The sequence below is a fragment of the Passer domesticus genome, chromosome 4 (genome assembly GCF_036417665.1).
Source record: "Passer domesticus isolate bPasDom1 chromosome 4, bPasDom1.hap1, whole genome shotgun sequence".
Classification (NCBI taxonomy): domain Eukaryota; kingdom Metazoa; phylum Chordata; class Aves; order Passeriformes; family Passeridae; genus Passer; species Passer domesticus.
Window position 1 is genome coordinate 22,001,252 of NC_087477.1, and position 13,712 is coordinate 22,014,963.

The window sequence follows — 13,712 nt, forward strand, 5'->3', positions numbered from 1 at the left end:
CTGACGGTTTCTGAGCTGTTACACCTACACATATTTTAAACTTGAACACTTTCAACTTCAGTGAAATTGAATACAAAGGAAAAGCCCGATTCCTTATCTCCCTAAGAAATATAAAGAATACTACACTAAATGTATTTAGGAGTATATTTCCTTAGATCAGTTTCCATGCCATGCCACAGTGTCTGGTTTAGACATTCTATTCCTATCTCTAGGTGAGGTTAAGACAAGGTTCAGTCATGCCTGGATAGTGTTCCTGTTTTAGTCTGCTTACCCCTAACCATAATTACAACACAGACCCTGGACTTTGCCTTGGTTCAGTGGAACCTGAAAGGATGAACTACCAAATTTTTCACAGATTAATCTAATAACTATTTTGCTAAAACTACTTTGCAGACTCACAGAAATTGTCTATCTTGAATTTTGCTGAAATGCACTCTACTTTCTTGTTACCAAAATCATGGTTTTGAATCCTTGTCTTACTGAATATAGCACTTACATCATCCCTAACTCCCACCTATGGTGAGAGCAAAGGGCCCTACAATAGCTCCTAGGGAAATGACATTTCTTATTTTTTCACAGTGCAATATAATGGCAGCTGTCCTAAACTAACTCAAGGCTTTCTCCTTTGAGCATTTCCATTCAAATGATATACATGTTACTTACTGAGCCCTATTTTATTACACAAATGATAGCATTTATCTGAGACAAATTCATTGATTCCAGAAAGCATGATGCAGTATTCAGGTAACATAACTCCTAATCTTAAAAAAAAAATAGCAGATACTCAGATGATATGTAAAATCCTGTCTACAACCACGGGACCTTTTCATTACTACTGCTCTTGTACATATGTCAGCACAAAGATCTGTCAGGCTCCAAGTGACATGGAAACAGCAACTATCCCAGGAGTGGGCAGAAAGGCTACAGAGAACACGTGCTCATAAGAAAAAAAACCAAAAAAAACCAAAAAAAACACCAAAAAAAAAACCACCCAAAAAAAAAAACAAACCAAAAAAAACAACAACAACAAAAACTTTGGTAAAATATTTGTAATGTTACTCTAAACATTTTCACACCAAGCTAGCTGGCAATTGACACACTAAACAAAACATCAGACTAAGCCAAGACTGAAAAATAGCACAAGATTAGATGAAGGGACACTTCTGTTTAATTCAGCAAGGAAATTAGTGAATTCTCTTCCAAATGTAAGAGAGGAGCTGCTCCACAGCAGGTTACTTCTGTAAGCCTTTACATTAAGGCTATTCCTAAACCCAGTTTAGGCTGAGATACCTTTGATGGTAGTTAAAAAGTAGAAACGATAAAAACTGGGTTGATTCTTCCATGTCTCCATTGCAGTGGTGAAGGGGAAGCTGTCTAAATTCAGCGCTTATTATTTTGGTTCACTGTTTGTTGCAGGCGTTGTGTGAAAAACACAAGCCATGTACTCTAGTAATTAAACCAATATCTACAAGTGAATGTCTATTAAGTCATTTTAAAGCAGTATTTTGTATTCAAAAGGCCAGCAGGTATGGGACTATCATTTGCTGTCAAAAATAATGCAAAGCAAATGAACATAGCTGGAATCTTTCAAAGTGCCGATGTTTGAAATTTAATGCCTAGCTTTGGAAAGAGAATAATGAAACTTTACAATTCCCTTGGCATGTTCTCTCTTGCCCTCTTGAGTTTATTCACATATGAGCCTTATGCTAATTTGACTCAAAGAATGTGTACTATTATTATTAGCAATTAAATATAATAATTCTATTATAATTATTATAATAATTATATCTATAATATATTATAATAATTATTATAATAATTATAATTAATTAACTTTGATGCTTATGTACACAGGGAGAGCTGAAACATTGATTTCTGCTTCCTAGCTTTTAATTTCCCTTTTTAAAGTTATGTGCAACTTACTTTTTTTTGCTTGATTTTTTTTTTTTTTTTTCGTAATTCTGCCCTCAGTTCTTACATGGTTGGAGACTACTGTCCCAAAGAATTAAATTATTTAAAATAATGAAATAATAGTAAATGGGTGATTTGTGATTGCATAATAAGATTTCTATACACTTGTGTTTATTTCATTTCACAGATTTTTAGAGTATTAAGTAATCTTAGATTCCCTCTCTCCCATTCTTTACTTATTCTCCTTACTTCATGTAACATATAAATTATGATATGATAACATATCAGAAAATATTATGGAAAAAGTTTCCAGAAAATAATTATGATAATATGATAATCATGACATAATCTTGACATTATTTATTTCTAATTTCTACTTCTGAAACATATCTGACAAAGTTTCCGGTAGACTTCATCGATCTATTAAACTTGTGTCATTTTCTGTATTTACTAGAAAATAAAATTAAAATTCCCGGCCTTAAGAATGAATAAGGAAAACAGAGGCAAAACTGATTTATATCAATTGTTTCATTCTAATCAATATATAATTTAATACCTTTAAAACCAAGAATTTAATATTTTTTTAAATAATTCATTAGTTTAAACATGTATAGAATCTGTATTTGCCACTTTGTTCTGTTAGTCTGGCATATGAAAATATAGTCCTGCCTTAAATTAAGAGATTGTTAAATTTATATAAAGTCAGTAGCATTTTAGCATGTAGAGTGTTTTACTTTTTTGTTTGTTTGTTTGTTTTCATTTAGAAGATTTACTATACCTATTAACTTTTTCTTAGTAAATGTTCCTTGCAGGATTGAACATTTTTCATACCTAAATTTTCATACTGAAATGTTTTCATGCCATAATTTTCCCTAAACACATTTTCAGTGCTCCTGTGTGATGTTAATAAAAGCTGAAACACTAGTTTTCAGAAATCTTATGGCTGGCACAACCTATAAAGATGTCGATTCCAAGTGACAGTCAACACATTGCAGGATATAACCATATGTTTATAGAAAAAACAGAGAAGAATTTATGACAACAAAGCTTTTGTAGGAAGTGTGTGCATTTGACTAAAAGCTACTGCCCATCTTTAACTAGATTCAGTCAAGTCAGATAGACTCAGATATTAAATCACAATTTTAGTAGCAGGAAACCAGATTCAGTCTTATGATAGAACCAGTTACCACCCATTTGTGACTATTCAACTACAGTGAAGATGATATTTTCCAAATATAACTGCAGTAATGACTATGTTTCTCTTAAAATAAAGTCCAAAGAGAAGCCATGAAAAGACCAGAAAAACACCTTCCAACACATTTGACAGGAAACATTCAAATTATCACCGTTGCAATTAAATGAGTTATTTAATAGGATTTTTTTAACAAGAAATGGCATTTGTTGAAATTTTACTATTTTTACTTTTCTGAGCAGAATAATTAGAAAGATAATAGCCACAACCTTGGACTTTATGCTTTAGTATTTTTGTAGACTGTACCTATACAGAACTTATCTTAGGCTCCACATGGAATTTGATCACCAGGAAGGCAGAGCAGTAAGATTCATCCCTTTCGACTCTGAGGAAAAATGCTGATATGAAAGTAAGATGAAGACCACAGATTCAAATACAACCTTTTTCCCAGGCTGCTAAAAATCACATTTTATTATTATAGGTAACCCAAGCAACATTCCTCTGAGTTTAAAGAAATGTGTGGTACAGTTTCTAGAAGGATATATCACAAGATTGGTCAATACTGGACCTGTGCCAGTGATGTCACCAACAATTGCTTTGTTACAGCATCTTTCAACAGCAAGGTTTTAGCAATGTATTATTTTGGCTATATATTATTCCTGGAAACTATCTAGCTTTTATTTCTAGAAAGAAGATGTAGGAATAACTTTGGTATCTCATTTATTTTTAGTTAACAATCAAGTGAGTCAGGCACTAAATGCACACTTTATCCACTTTAGTAACTGTTCCACACAAAGAACTAATGACCTCGTTTGTTTGAACAAAAGGGGTATAGAGTATGGATCTGTTTATCCTGTACTGGAAGTATGCCAATCCCACTGTGGTAATTTTGGTCCCGAAATGCTTCAGTATCCCTTTGTTCTGTTAAATTTGTGTAGTACACACAGTAAAAAAATAAGGCAAAGCACTGTACAGCAGCACTTCCCATTTTTAAGATTTTTTGGCTACATGCAATTTTTCACAGTTTAGCTGTTTGGATAAACCCATTCTAGTTACCTTCATTTTCTGTATAAATTAGTCCTTTGTCTCTGGTGGAAGAGACAGGGAAGTCAGTGTACTCTAAGTTTTGTGAGAAGAGATTTGCTATATGTTTGCCTGAAATGTGTCAAAAGGGAGCTCTTGGTCTTCTGAAAAGTCATCCAAAGTTTGACAAAACACCAAAACTTAAGATCAGTTTTTGTGAGGGAGCTGGGTGAAAATATTATCTTGTACACTCTCATAGATAGTAACAGATAATACCTCTTTTCTCAGTTCAGTTGTGCCTTCACTGCTTATCAATATGATATATGCCTTAGACTCAAATTAATTTGACTTTTTAAAAAAACCTATTCAGCTGTTAACTTCAAACATGGCTCTCTTCATTCATGCACAGATTTACATATCTAGGTTTTAGACCATCCAACTGCTGCCTGTGTTTTGAAGGAAACAAAATTCACTCTTCACCAAAAGCAACTCTCAGGTAAATATTCAAGGCTATCATTATGTTGTTATTTAGAATAAGGATTTAATCCTATCAGGAGAAAAACTTCCAGACAACTGAGTGAATTAAAATACAACCAGTAAGCTTCTGAAATTACAGGATATCTAGCTCCTGCTCATCCCTTCCTGACTGTCATTTCTTAGTAAAAGCTGTACTGAGAGATATTTGTGCAGTCTGCATGGGACCATGAAATCAAAGCTTAGTGCCTCGTACATTAGGTGTGATGCTTTCAGATAAATGTATTCCTTCCACTGAAGCAGATCTCCGGAGCTCCTTCAGCCATGGAGGAGCTTCCAGATGGAGTGTTGGTTTTCAAGATAATGCAATAACTTTTCTGGTTAATAATAAAGTGTAGATGAAAGCTCATTTTTTTTCCCCAAGCCTACTATATATGATTCATTGCTCTTTTGCAAGTGAAGCTATCATTTTTATGACCCAAAACCAACAGTGATATTTCATAAATGTGTGAAGCTCGTGACATTGACAATCTTTACTTTTTCTGTCCTTGGATACTGTTATTTTTCCTACATTTGTGTAATGGCTATTTTAATTTTTATATAATGTAAGTTAAACTGGTATTACAAAAACAAATATTTGTTTACTTTTATCATCTATATTTATTTTATTTTTGGTATATTTCTTCTTAAGAAGTCAAATAAAAATTTGAGAAATTTCTATGAAAAGATCATAATACACCCATTTTCTAGTAAAATGGGCAAAAGAGATTTCTACTTATCTTTTTTCTCCCTGAATTTTCTTATCTTTTTAAAGTGTCGTCATAAAACAAAGCAAATTAAAATAACAAGGGAAAAAATTTTCTTTCTGCAATAGCTTGTATGAATTTATTCTGTCATATTTTGTAGTTTATAGTGCTGATCTTTCTGTCTGTTATCATTTCTCTCTATTGCTATATTAGAGGTATAAAAATCTCAACAAAATTCGCAGAAAAGATTCAAACTTCTAAAGTAGGACTTTATTTTTGAACCTAAATCTGAATTGTAGCACTGGCAATCCTGTAGGTTGTACCTAGCACAGATGGTACATTTAACAGTACCTGAAAACTTATTTAGGTCTCTTCAATGCCTACAGCTTTACTTATGCAAATATCCAGGCTTGACTCTATTTTTTCAATATCAGCTCAATTCCTATGCTGTGTTTTTCTGCAGTAAAGATCAAGAGCTAAGGATGTTTCTGTTATGCCCCCTGAAGTTTTCAGTAGTCATTCTCAAAATATAACTGATAATAGTGATTCCTCAAAAAATTAATTTTAATTTTTTTTTGTTTGGTTTCAGACAGTGAGGGGAAAATTTTTTTGGATGTCCTCAGAGCTACAGGTAGGATAAAAAATGCCTATGGTCTCTCTAAATTTTATTCTGCCTTTTAATTGATAGATACATCATTTAAGTTTACTTAGATGGAATTGAAACCCTTAGGAATGTTGAGGTTTTTTCCTGTTTTGCTATCTTTGTTTGAAAACAGGATTTCCCTGAAAAATAGTGCATCAACTATTATACTTCTAGATTTACTTACAAATTTTAAAACACAGACTGATTTTAAACTAAATAGAAACTTTGAAAATATATTTTAAAAAATGAAAATTCAGTTTGGTTATCAGTTATATGTTTAAAATTAGTAATGTAGGTATGCAGTTTAAATGACATGTTGGCTTAAAAGAGGCAATATCCTGTATCTTGCAACTGTTTCAGCTAAGGGAAAAATCTACTTTCAGATCCATGGAACAGTCTTTATTTGAATGCATTCACATCAAAAGGCTGAGGAAGCAGGTGAGAAAATGTTACTCTGCACATAGTCTTTAAAGTTACAAAATATCCAGAAATATCTAGGGGTTTTCATAGTAAGGGAGTGTAAATGTTTTTTATAAAGCTCTAATAATTTCCTAAATAAAGTCAATACACCCTTGAATTGCTTTGATAAACTAAAAATGAGGCCTCTTGACACAGGTATGAACTGGGACTAAATTATTATTTTGTGGTGGGTCATTGCATTGTGTAGGGTTCATGCAAACCAATATCTACAGGCAAGACAAATCATCTCACCTGTGGCCTGAACCAGTGACTTCAAAGCTCAATCATTGATCCAGTATTCCAATTAGCTCTCTAGGTGAGATAATCCTTTAATTCCAATTAGCTCTCAAGGTGGACAATCCTTCAACATCAGGACAAGCTTCGGCTGCCTCAGCTTGACGCCCATTTTCATCACTGTCAACTGCTGCAGCCAAGCTCCTGTTCCTGCAGCAAACAGCTCCAGAAGCTATTAGTGTTTTTACAGATCTCAACAGACAGCATAGCTGCACATTTGCAAACAACTGTTACATGTGATTAGTGTCAAACCAACCTACTAAACCAAAATATTCTGAAAGGAGGATTTAAGACATGAGAATAATAGTGTCATTGCGAAATACTTATAAACCTCTAAAGGGAATGCTGACTTTTACAAAACAACATTTTGATTTTTATCTTACTATAGAGCAGAAGTGGGTTTGGAAGGAGAAATTTTAAATGCCACACACAGCTATTCAATACATCTTAACAAAGGACTAAATGTGAGATCTATAAAATCAAAGAATGCAAGGCAAACTAAATGCTGCTATGTTCACTTTTCTACACAGATTCACATTTATCTTAAAAGATATTATGAAGGAAAATAAACCCCAGTATACATCATTTGAGAACATCATGTTATAATCCTGATGTTTTCTAAATCTTTTTTGAATGCATCACACAGCTTAAAGTTGATATATTCAAAAAACTCTTTTTCATGATGTTCAAAATACTATCATATACAGCAGCAGCCCTAAAAAGCTGATATGAAGGAAAATTCCCTAATGTGTTAGCTACTTTAGGCTAAATATTAACATATTACAAAGTGAAAAGAGGGCACCTGCAGGCATTTTATTTTGAGGGTACCATTTAAGCTTGCATTCAAAAGCTGTGCTTTAAGTCTGAACTTTCACCCCTAAAGTGATTTTTGAATTTGGTATGAACTATCAGGGCAGTAGGCCTGAATCTTTAGTATTACAGCTCCAACACCTGGGGCTAGATTAGAACCATAATTAGGGTGCCTTAGGCAAAGGAGAAATTGAAAGTCATAGCAAACCTCATCAAAGCACAAGTTTGCACTCCCCCACAGTTATTCTAAACTGCTGTTTTACTCTCATCCTCACCCTTTTTTTCCCCCTGGAAGAATTCCTCTTTTGCTGCCTTGCACAGAAATGAGGACTGGTGTGTCATCTGTCATTGGGCTGGCTCTGTCTCTTGCCATCCACTTATGGAAAGAGGTGAAATAAGCCCATGTGCTGCTTTTCCTTCTCCATGCACTCTGAACCAGTCTGAGCCTCCAAATAAGATGATGTTTGAGGAGTGGTATTTCTAAGCTCAGTTACTGGTTAATGCTTGCCTTCAGTATTTTTGGTCTCTGCCTGATCATATGAATTCCTATATCGTATTATCAGTCAAGATATTTTTCCTTAAACATTAAATGTTTTTTAGCTAAATGTTGCTTGACTCCTCAATGGCAAAATATAATTTTCATTTACTACAACACCAACTTTCTAGTTGTCCCAAGGTATTACATTTAAGAAAAATAAACATTGCAGTTATTAAACTATGGGTTTTACATCATAATAATTCAGAAAAAAAGAGCTGAATTCAGCTAACAGAGTGGCTGTGCCGCAAGGGAGAAACAATCTGTAGCAAGACATCAAATTGGTTTCAGGAAAACAGCTGAAGAGCCCATGCCAAAGAATGCTGCTGCTGCATTGTGTTTGCATTTCTGTGATGAGATTTACATAACTCTACATGACATTATATTGGCTAAGACACAAATCTAGTCTTTAATCCAACAAGACGTGCAGAGCTTGCTGTGTTGTGTCACCATGATCCCCTCTGCCAGGCTTCTGTCTCTTGCCCAGCCAAACACAATCTTTACACATATTTATCCATTTAATACCTGCTGCATGTTACCCACTGCTTGCGTGCCCACAAGTTACAGTATTCACATATAAAGTTCTCTCCCTGCAGACTGGTTATTTGCCAGTGATACATAAGCGCCCAAAAGGCAATTGAAATTTTGTTTGCACAGTGAATGAAAATACCTGCTTTCCTCTGCTGGATCATAATTGCCCCTTTAATCTTTCTGCTTTCTCTCATTCCACTCATATTTACTGGCCCTTAATGAGTTTTTAGCATGGACACAGTTAGAATTGCAATCTGTCCATTAAGATACCTCCAAAGAGCTTCTTTTGCAAACTGCTAATCAAAAATGCAATTGTAAGTCTGCACTGTAGACAGGGTGCCAGTTCTGGAGGCTGTGGAATAATTTTGAGAGAACATACTAATATGATACTTATTTAAACTGCTCAAGTTTTTGCCTAAATCTTCACTAAATACTTTCTGTTGCAGTCCTTCCATAGTTCTTTGCCAAAAAAAAAAAAAAAAAATCAAAGCTTCAGCCTTTCTGAGGAAAAATAGAGACAGGAAAAAGTTTACAAGTGCTATGAATAGCAATATCAATAATACCATCAGGCTGGTCAGTGTCAGCTTACAAACAGCATAAGAGCAAAACACAATTATCCTAGTTTAGTGTTTAATCCTAAACCCCTGTTTACAATCAAGTTTTGTCTTTTATAGACACAATTATCATGTAAAATGACAATATTTTAGTGATATTTCTTATGACTCTGAGAACATGAGACATTTTTCAATTGTCTGTAAAGACAACAAGCTACCTTGACTTGAAGTGTTTAAAGGCAGTTAATTCTCAGTTCTCCCATTAATTTAAAAATTATCCTCAATTTATTCTCTCACCTCTCATCACTCTGTACTCATATTTTTGTGAATTTTTTTAGGTTTTTTGTTCTTTATAAGGCTATTATTGATATTATTTAAAAAATTATTTTATTTCCATGCTGTCACTTGACTCATAAATTCAATTGTGTTTGCTGTTTTCAGTCTTACACCTGATCTTCCTCTTCAGTCCATCATATCCTATGATGCCTATATAGACCATCTTAAACCTCTGTTTCCCATTTGCAGTCCATGAAGATTCTAAGAAAGTTCCTTTGTTTTCCTTGCCTTAGAAACCCATTTTCAATTTCTCAGGGCAATTCTCACATTCAGAAAATCCTTTCCCTCTTCAGGCACTTACACCTTTCTCTTTAAAGTGGGGGCTCTTTCAGCTGTTCTCTCCAATTCCCAGAGCTTAACTGAATTGAAAACTGCAGACAATACAGTGCTTGAAATGTAATCCACTTACTTGCCTGAAGAATTCTCTCAAGGGAGTCTCAGTTGGCAATGCCATTTTGGCATCTGGATCAGAGTGATCTAGCAATCCTAAGTTAGAGTAGAAAATACAAAACTGCAAAAAAAGAAATTTTAAAATCACCAATCTAATCCATTCTTATGACTAGCTGGCTTTCATTTTTCCAACTTTTCTGCAGAGAGTTCCCAGCTTAGTCTATTTTGAGGCAACAGCTGGCTGTTGACTAGGCATAATTGGATTCAGGCAAAAATAAGCTGCAAGAAATGCATCATTTTCCTGTGCACTTATAGGTTCAGTTCCACTTGGTTGTGAAAATCCCTTAAAAGCTTCCCTCTGCTATCAGAAAAAGGCTGAGGTCAGCTGGAGCACTCCAGTGAGCACTGCCTGCATTTAAATTGCTTTGGTTAACAGGTTCATTCTCAGTAAAGATTTGTCAGTTAAGGATTCTCTTTCCCATATGCTCTGGCAGACTTCAAGTCTGTTGAGCATGGTACAGATTTCCATCCTCTCACAATTTTCTCTTCATTGGAACCCTTCTGACTATTACCTTTGAACACATTTTTTTTCTAGGGGAATAAAAATAGAAACATATATTATTAGATTTTATTTCTGTATTAAAATGCTTGTTAGAAAAGGCAAATTTAAATAAGAGGGTAGTTGAAAATATTGGAACATACAAGAATCTTTAAGCCAAAACTCAACACTCAAATTGGAATGATAGGAAAATAGGATTATTTTTCTTCAAACTGCATGAAATACACTATAAAGCTACTATAAAGAAAATATAAAAAAGTATAAACTCATAAGCTCTTACTAACATCTGTCAGCACACAGTATCGCAGTAACTATACCTTTATAGTGGTTTAGTACATCTTCACTCTAAACCACCATCTGCTCCAATCTGTAAAACTGCATTTGTAGCATGGGAAAAAAGAGTGATTTTTAAAGTCAGAAAATTCACTGTGTGTATGAGTTGTGATAATAAAAAAGAAGCACATTTTATAAGGAAAATAATCCTATTAGCTGAAAAGAGTTTAAAATTATTTTTGATTGTTGCAGTACTTCGTGGTTCAGGAGTTTCTTAGCAATAAGCTGATGACAATTCACAGGCACTTACTTCCATCACATTCACAAATGCAAATATGTTTAGTTCGGCACATCCAGTTTCCAAATGCATTGCAACAAATTTCATTCTTTGATAAACCCATAGCCAGAGACTTTTTTAAAATACAGCTTTCAAAATTTTAAGTTCATTCTGTAACCAGTTCTGCCTTTTACCTCTACTTGCCTATACGCTTCCCATTAAATACTGATGAAAACAAACAAAACCTAAGAATACTGGAAGGTAATCTATCTGTCAGCAGAGCATCTCTTTGTTGCCCGAGATTATTGCATTGGTCATGTCATGCTCAAAAGTCAATTTTCTTTGTGGTTTTCAATACATCATAAAGATCTTTAATTAGCAGGAATCTCTATGAAAACATAGAGACTTTGCCAGGGTTTAACATTTTCTTCTATTTCAGTAGATCCATGTGTGCTACACCATAAGTGCTGCTTTGATTGGTAGGCTTGAAAAAAAATAGGTTTATACACTTGTGCACTAGAAAGATAAGAAAGCCAAGGGGAACTATTAACATTTGGAATTTAAGAGAAATTAGAATTGTCATATGGAGTGTGCCTTTAAAAATGATAGCTCTGGTCAATGGAAACTTTTTTCTGTCTGAGTAAAGAGTATTTCAGCCTTTGGACTTGCTAGAGTACAGCCAGGAGAAAAAACTCAAATGCTCAGCAAGCAAACCTTGCATGCAACATCAGCATGGAAAGTTGGCATGGAGGAGTCAGTATCTGCCGCTATGACTCACCCTGAATAATAATACCAGGAATTAAACCAAAATTCCTGACATACAAGTAATATCTTGGCCACGCTGTATTCAAAACAATTGAACCTGGCACAACTGACTAAACTGTTAGGTGTTGCTTATCACTTCATGGTAACATTCCCTGCACGATCAACAGTTACAGCAGCTTCCAAGACTGTCTTTGTGCCTGCCACATGACCCTTACCCTTTACAGAATAGAGAACCTGTGTGTGACTCTGTCCTGGAGATAATCTTGTACTATGTAGATAATTATAAGAAAATATTTACTTTTCAAGTAAGTATTGAATGGACTACACAAGTCAAAATATGTATATACATGTGTATGTGTATAAATATATATATATTGTTAAAATGCCACGTGTTCTGTGGGGTCAGTGGTCAGAGACAGGGATAACACACACACACACATCCCCAGAGCTCCCTGAGTCAAACAGCATGTTTTATTATTTTATCCCTTCTTATACAGGGAGTTCAAAACTCCCAGGTCTCAACTGGTGGTTGGTCTGATCCCCACCCAGCCCAGCTCCTGACCAGTGAGATGCCTGCATCCCAGGATGGATCTGGAATATGATAGGTGAACGTCCCTGCATAGATTTTAAGCCAACCTATCCCTGCCCACCCAGGGACTCCAATGCCACAAATATACATACATGTGTATGCACACATGTACATTTACACACATATGTGTATGTATATATTTATGAACATAGATAAAAATATTTGCAGGACTTTTTTGAATTACAGCTATTAGAGATTAGCGAAAAATTTGATATTACTTATGAATGCCTTTAACCAGAAAACATCCAGCAATAACTGCAAGAAATCAAGATGCTTTGAGTATTTTCATCAATGAGATCCAATACTGAGATAACTTTTCTATGGTTAATAGTCACAACAAACCACACGTTTGAGCAGCTGGTGGAGAAAATAGCTTATTGATGTTGTGCTGGGAAAGAACATGAGTTTTGCAATCTGTGCAGCGACCAAACAAAATAAGAACTGTAGATTTGATTTTGGATGAAATACTCATTTAAAATGTTTACAATTGTATTTCAGACTTTATTCAATATTTCTCTCATTGCTCTAACTTTGTAGAAACAACTCTTGAGCAGTGGGTAAGCTTCCAAACTAAAATAAATGATAGAGTAAGAGAGAAAATTTATAAAGCATAATAGATGGAAGAACAGGTGCATCAGAAAGTTTTATATTTTGGACGGATTTTAAAACAAATATTTGGATATGACTGGGTTATAAATTCTGTAAGCAGAGGTAATGCAAGGAAACAGACGTAAAACAAACTGTTCTAGATTTGATAAGTTCTGAGTTGATTTGATATCGTTCTGACTTGAAATATTAGACATTATTTGGATGAGAGACTGGATATGTCTGAAAATCAGTATAAGGAAACTACCCTCATTTACTATTTTTACTTCTGCTTCTGTGCTTGCTTTTGTTAATTACCCTACGGTTATAAATTATGGTTTTATTACCCTATGGTATGAAAAATTATACCTAAAAATACACTTCTACTAAAAATAAAGGCTTCCTTGGATTTAAATCAAAATACCTGACTGAAAAAGATGCCATCTCATTTATCCCAGCCAAAATCTAAGCTCTGGCAACAGCCTGATAATTGTTACCAAGTTGTTGCAAATTGCTAACACTTGAAATCAGTTCAGGTACCTTCGAGTCCTTGTCTTTTGCAACACCCCTATTTCTCCTTTACATCTTCAAAACCCCTTAAAACATCCATCTAAGTCCTAGTTATTCTCAATTTATGTATCCCAGAAGATTTACTGTCCTTGCAGGGTAACTCAGGAGATTCACAGCAATGCAGGAGTGGCCATCACAAAGTCAGGATTGTCAGCTCACTGGGGCAAGGAGCTTCGAGTTAGATGTCCAGCTGCAG